We start from the raw sequence: 6,033 nt of genomic DNA, 5'->3' as shown, positions 1-6,033 counted from the left end.
TTTTTTTTTGTCTTTTTAAGGCTGCACCCATGGAATATGGAAGTTCCTAGGCTAGGGGTTGAATCAGAGCTGCAAATGCTGGCCTGCACCACAGCCATGGCAACAGTGGATCCGACTGGATCTGAGAAGCATCTGGGACCTACACTGCAGCTTGAAGCAGCACCAGATCCTTAACCCACTGTGTGAGGCCAGGGATCGAGCCTGCATCCTCATGGACACTATGTCAGATTCTTAACCTGCTGAGCCACAATGGGAACTTCACAAATTTTTTGATATTCCTCCCTTTAATGGAGGGGAACTAATTTCCTTTCCATTGCATATAGGCTGGAGTGGACTTGGTGAATCTCTTCTCATAAAAAGAGTATAATGGAAGTGACAGTGTAAGACTTTGAAGCCTGGGCATAAAGGGCACTGTGATTTCCTGCTTATTCTCTCTCTCTCTCTTTCTCTCTCTCGCTTTCTTTTTGTGTTTCTCTCACACATGATTCATTGTGGGAAAGCTAGCTGCCATGTGGCAAGAAACCAAGGCCTCCTGCAAACAGGCATGTGTGTGAGCCATCCAATGGTGGCTCCTTCAGCCCCAGTCAGACCTTCAGATGAGACAACAGCATCTGCCAGCATCATAACCTCCACCTTATGAGAGACTCTGAGCTAGAGCTACCCAGGTAAGGCGCTTCTGCATTCCTGACCCTGATTAGAAACGGAATAACTTACATACTTACTGTTTAAACCACTGAGTTTCAGAATAATATTTAATGCATAAATGGATAACAAATACAACTATGTTAAAAACTTTTAAAGAAACAAAACTCACAGCCCCTTTTAAAACCCACCCCCTTCTAGTCCCAATTTCACCACTTTGGTGTTCCCAAGCTGGCTATGTATCCATCAATACCTGCTTTTTTTTCTTTCTTCCAAAGCAGGGGTCAGAAAACCCTTTTAATACAGAGCCAGACAGTAAATAGCATAGGCCTTATAGGCCATGTGGTCTCTGTCACAACTACTTCACTCTGCCCTTGTAGCATGAAAACAGCTGTAGACAATATTTAAATGAATGAGTGTGGCTGTGCTCTAATAAAAGTTTATTTATGGACACTGAAATTTGAATTTCCCATAATTTCCACATCATGGAATGTTATTTTTCTTTTGACTTTTTTTTTCAACCACTCAAAAATGTAAAAACCATTCTTAGCTTGTAGGTCACTTAAAGACAGGCAGTGGGCCAGATCTGATCCAAGAGTGTGGTTTGACAGTTCCTGTACTAAGGTAATAGAATTCTTGATATTTAGCTGGCACATGGATGCCCAGAATAAAGACAGCATTTTTCTTTCTTGCTTGCTTTTTTTTTTTTTTTTTTTTTGTCTTTTCTAGGGCTGCATCCATGGCATAGAGAGGTTCCCAGGCTAGGGGTCGAATTGGAGCTGTAGCCACCGGCCTACACCAGAGCCACAGCAATGCCAGATCCGAGCCGCATCTGCGACCTACACCAAGCTGCATCTGCTACCGCATCTGCGACCTACACCAAGCTGCATCTGCTATCTACACCGAGCCGCATCTGTGACCTACACCACACCTCAGCAACGCTGTATCCTTAACCCACTGAGTGAGGCTAGGGATCGAACCCCGCAACCTCATGGTTCCTAGTTGGGTTAGTTAACCACTGAGCCACAACGGGAACTCCAAGACAGCATTTTTTCGAACAGTAGCCATGTAACCACACTGTGGTTAATGGGAAGTAGGTGGAAATGATATGCGCAAGTTCTGAGTCATGCTCTTAAAGGGAAGTACTGGATTCCCCCTCTATTCTCCCTGTTTCACTTCTCACTGGCTAGAATGAAGATCACATTGGACTGTGCAGATGGCAGACGTGTCCTTGGTATGGTGGAACTGATAGAGCCAGAAAATTCCTGGCTCTAGACTGTGTGCAGTTGTATTGTTGTGAGAATAAAAAATAAGACTACAATCATTTTGTAAAGGGACTTCAGTTTTTAGGACCTTTTTTACAATTTGCCAAATCTATATGCTAACTAATTCATCTGGTTAGACTTTGGGTAACATCTTTAAATGTAATAACAGGTTAATGTGTTGTCTTTTCAAGAAGCACTGCAGACAGTGATTAACCAGCTATGTGTGGAGTTGAAAAATTCATTCTTGGTTCCTTATCAAGCTAGGCTAGTCTGGACATAGGACAGCTTTAGCTTTTTTTTTTTAACTAGAATTTCTAAGTAATTGCAGGTGTTTGCCTTTTCTTTTGATTGTTGGTTTCCTGTAATTTGAAGTGAACTAATGTGTTTTTGGATCCCCTTTCCCCTGCCTCTATCATGCTTATGGCCAAGGGACGAACATTATTAATTGGGGTAAACAAACAATATACTCCTTATGATCTCCGAGGAATAATTAATTCACCTTGTCCTTTGCGAAGCTTATTTATATAAGTGAATGGCTTTAAAATCCACCCTCCCCCTCCCCCTGCAAATATCCCATGGTCCTATGAATTTTCTCATTTGGATGATAGTTGAAATAAATTGTAGTTACAAGAGACCTAATTATCTTGTGAACACTTTTTATTTTCCACAGCAGAACTTGGGGGGGTCCCAGGCTGTGAACCACAGTGAAAAAAGATCCCCCCACTTGGCAGCACCAGAAGATCAGGCATTGTTCAAGCACAATTGTTTGAGTTCTTGTGCTGACAGTATTGCCCATTCATCTCCCTCCCCCTTTTCTCTCCCTCTTTCTCTCCCCGCCAGAAACCCAACTAGCCTTAAGTAGGCACGGTTTTCCAAGTCCTGGCCACTGGTGTCCCTAAGAGATTTCAGGGAGAAGCAGTTTTGGCAGAGCGTTAGAGCCAGAGGCTGGCCAGTGAAGGGAACAATGTCTGGGTTTTGAGAACAGCTGGAGCTTTGGAGGGAGAAAAGCAGCTTGGCGAATGAGGAAAGAATGTGCTTGTCACTTCAAGAGGCGAGAAACTTCGATTTCCCTCCTGACGCTGCCAACAAGTTTCATTGGAAAGGACAGAGTGGTGGTGATGGCAGGTGACTTTTGGTTTGGATTGCATGGAGTTTTTCATGTTTATTTTACCTTTTCAAAGAGCAGATAAATGTACAAATCCCACAGTTAACTATTCTGCATTCTACTTGTGTTTTTATTGGATAAGTGAGTGTGGTTCCTCAGGGTTATTTTTAAGAATGCCGCCCCTGGCCCATTTTGAGCCTCTGCTTGCTTTCCTTGCATGTAAGCTAATATTTGTTATAGGGAATTTGGAGAAAAGTAGCTGAGGAAAGTGAAGGCCTGAGGGAGAAAAGATCCTGTTCAGAGAACATGAGAGGAGTTACGGTGGGGGGAAATGGGTGAGTCCATTTAGACAAAATAGGAAAGTTTTAGTTGAAACCAAAGGTGAACTTATGAAAAGTTTGACAGAGAAGGGGGGAGATTTTTGAGATATCATACTCTGGTCATGTTTTGATTTCTCTCTGATTTTCTTGAATTCTTATGGAAACAGAAGAACAACAGAGACTATTTTCTCATTCTGAATTCCATTTGTTAGACTTGGACAGTGTGACCTGATTTTAAGTATCACTTTTAAAATGAACAAAAAGACAATCCAGTAGTAATATTTGAGAAATAATGTTATCATTTTCAACTGTCTTTCCTCCCTTTCTGAACACTCAACTTTTTTGCCTGCTTTCAGAATTCTCTCTTTAATTTTACCGAACCTCTATACACACACACACACACACACACACACACACACACACACACGCATACAAAGCTGGCAGTTGGATCATGGAACATAAACACATCTAAAAGTTAAAATGGGGAATCAGTGGGAGTATTGGGAAGGGAAAAAATAAATTCTTTTGCTTTTTAGCACCACACCCACAGCATAAGAAAGTTCCCAGACTAGGGTCGAATCAGAGCTACAGCTGCCAACCTGCGCCACATCTGCAGCAATGCTGGATCCTTAACCCATTGAGCGAGGCCAGGGATCGAACCCACATCCTCATGGATCCACGTGGGGTGCATTAACCGTTGAGCCACAAAGGAAATTCCCAGGGAAAAAATAAATCTTGAGTTCTGCCTTTCTTTATTAGAACTTACAGAAGGGAGACTGAGGCTCAGTAGGGATCTTTATAACTTGTCTAGTATTACCTGATACTCTTTTATTCTTTTCTTTTTTTCTTTTTAGGGCTGCACTCACGGCATACAGAGGTTCCCAGGCTAGGGGTTGAATTGGAGCTACAGCCGCAGGCCTACACTATAGCCACAACAATGTGGGATCCAAGCCGTGTATACAACCTACACCACAGCTCACGACAACGCTGGATCCTTAACCCACTGAGCAAGGCCAGGGATCGAACCCACAACCTCATGGTTCCTTGTCAGATTCGTTTCCACTGTGCCACAATGGGAACTCCTTACCTGATATTCTGTTAATGATAAAGTCAGGTTATCTTGATTTAAACATAGTTTTGATTCCAAAATCCATCTTCTTTCCACTGCCCTGATTTTGTCCACATAATAATATCTGGTTTGATTATGTTTACATTGTTTAATCATTAAAGACTGACTGATCAGAAGTAACCTGTATATATTACTTAGGACTCTTCTAGTGTGTTATGATTCTAGGTAACGAGACTTTGTTACTAAGATTCAAAGGACCACAGTCTTCAACAATAGAGTCATTTTGCATCTCCAGAGCTCCAAGACTGGAATTAGTACTTCTGGAGAAAAAAACATTTTCATGTGGTCTCTTGTCACTGCTGACAGTGAAGTTCCTGGCCTGGCCACTTTCGTCGAACCACTTCAGACGTGGTGGCTTCCTCCACATCCAAACTCTGTGGTAAATTACCTTTAGTTTGGGCACTCTTTTCAGAGGCCAGACTAGCAGTTTCACAAGGGGTATCTGGTATGAATCATTGCAACTCTTTTTTTTTTTTTTTTTTTTTGCAGAAAGTGTCTCTTAGGGCTGTTGTTCTTAGAAGAGTGTGAGCGAAGCAGGAACTTGGAATTTCGTACTCTTTTTCCAGCACAAGTATGAAGAAATGAACTAGACGTGAATAAGTCTGTGAAAAGAAGTCAGTGAACTTCAGGGAATATCCTGTGAGCATCATCTTCTTTTTCAGCAGCATTAAGAGCATCTCCAGTGGGTTCACATATATTTTTTGAGTGTCTGTTTTCTGTTAATCATGGTGAGAACATTAAGAATAATTTTAGAAATTGGAAACATTCTTAACTCTGAGAGATCATTACTTTGCTCTGCTGTGGTTACAAATACAGTAAGTTCAACATAAACACAGCTTAAGAAGTGTCTCAACCACTTCAGAAATGTAGAAGTATTTTTTATAATCTAGAGTATTTAATTAATCAAAACTTCTATTGCCCTAGTATTCTGATTAATCAATATTTTCATTTGTGAGTTTCAGATGAAGAATTATTTGCACAATGACATATCTGGGTTTTTTAATACACTTTCTTCTGAATCTTTCTTTAGTGTGATGTGAGGTATACATGAGAAATGTGCATTTAAATAGTCACAGTAATGATTGTAATGAATTCCAAGTGAGGACCGCATGCTCTAATTCCCATGAATTGAGGGGTAATATTTTTATGTTATCGTTTTCTATAATAAAACCTAAAACCAGGTGCACATGTCTGGCAATTTAAAAGTTTTAATAAATTAATATTTGCTAATAATACTGACCTATTTCTCCTAAGGATTAAATAAGTGGAAGTTTTACTTTAAACTAGTTTTTAAAATAGTGTGTTATGAAGAGCCAATGCTATGGGTATAACAGAATTTTACTATTAAGTCAATTGAGTATAACATGTAAAATTTTTTTCTCTTGGCCAACAATCTCTGATCTAGGGCAAAATGTCTCAGAACAGTTGTCCAGAGTGATGCAACTTCATAGGCACCACTTACCGTCTTTATTGGAAAATTGAGTAGATCTTTATAGACATACTTTTATGTGTCTCAAATTGAAAAACCTATTTATAGATATTAGTCTGATATTTTAGTGACTAAGTAAATTA

General features: G+C 40.3%; 1 long non-coding RNA gene across 1 annotated transcript; it reads left to right on the top strand.

The window, feature by feature from the left end:
• The first annotated feature begins 257 nt into the window (after nt 1–257).
• Nucleotides 258–5,642, top strand: LOC125138209 (uncharacterized). The gene is made up of 4 exons (XR_007137603.1): nt 258–665; nt 2,748–3,032; nt 4,697–4,840; nt 4,951–5,642. It is a non-coding gene; the product is annotated as an uncharacterized LOC125138209 (long non-coding RNA).
• Nucleotides 5,643–6,033: the final 391 nt, after the last annotated feature.

The sequence above is a fragment of the Phacochoerus africanus genome, chromosome 10 (genome assembly GCF_016906955.1).
Source record: "Phacochoerus africanus isolate WHEZ1 chromosome 10, ROS_Pafr_v1, whole genome shotgun sequence".
In the NCBI taxonomy this organism is placed as follows: Eukaryota; Metazoa; Chordata; class Mammalia; order Artiodactyla; family Suidae; genus Phacochoerus; species Phacochoerus africanus.
The sequence above is the reverse complement of the archived record's forward strand: the minus strand, read 5'-3'. Positions and strand labels throughout refer to the sequence as shown.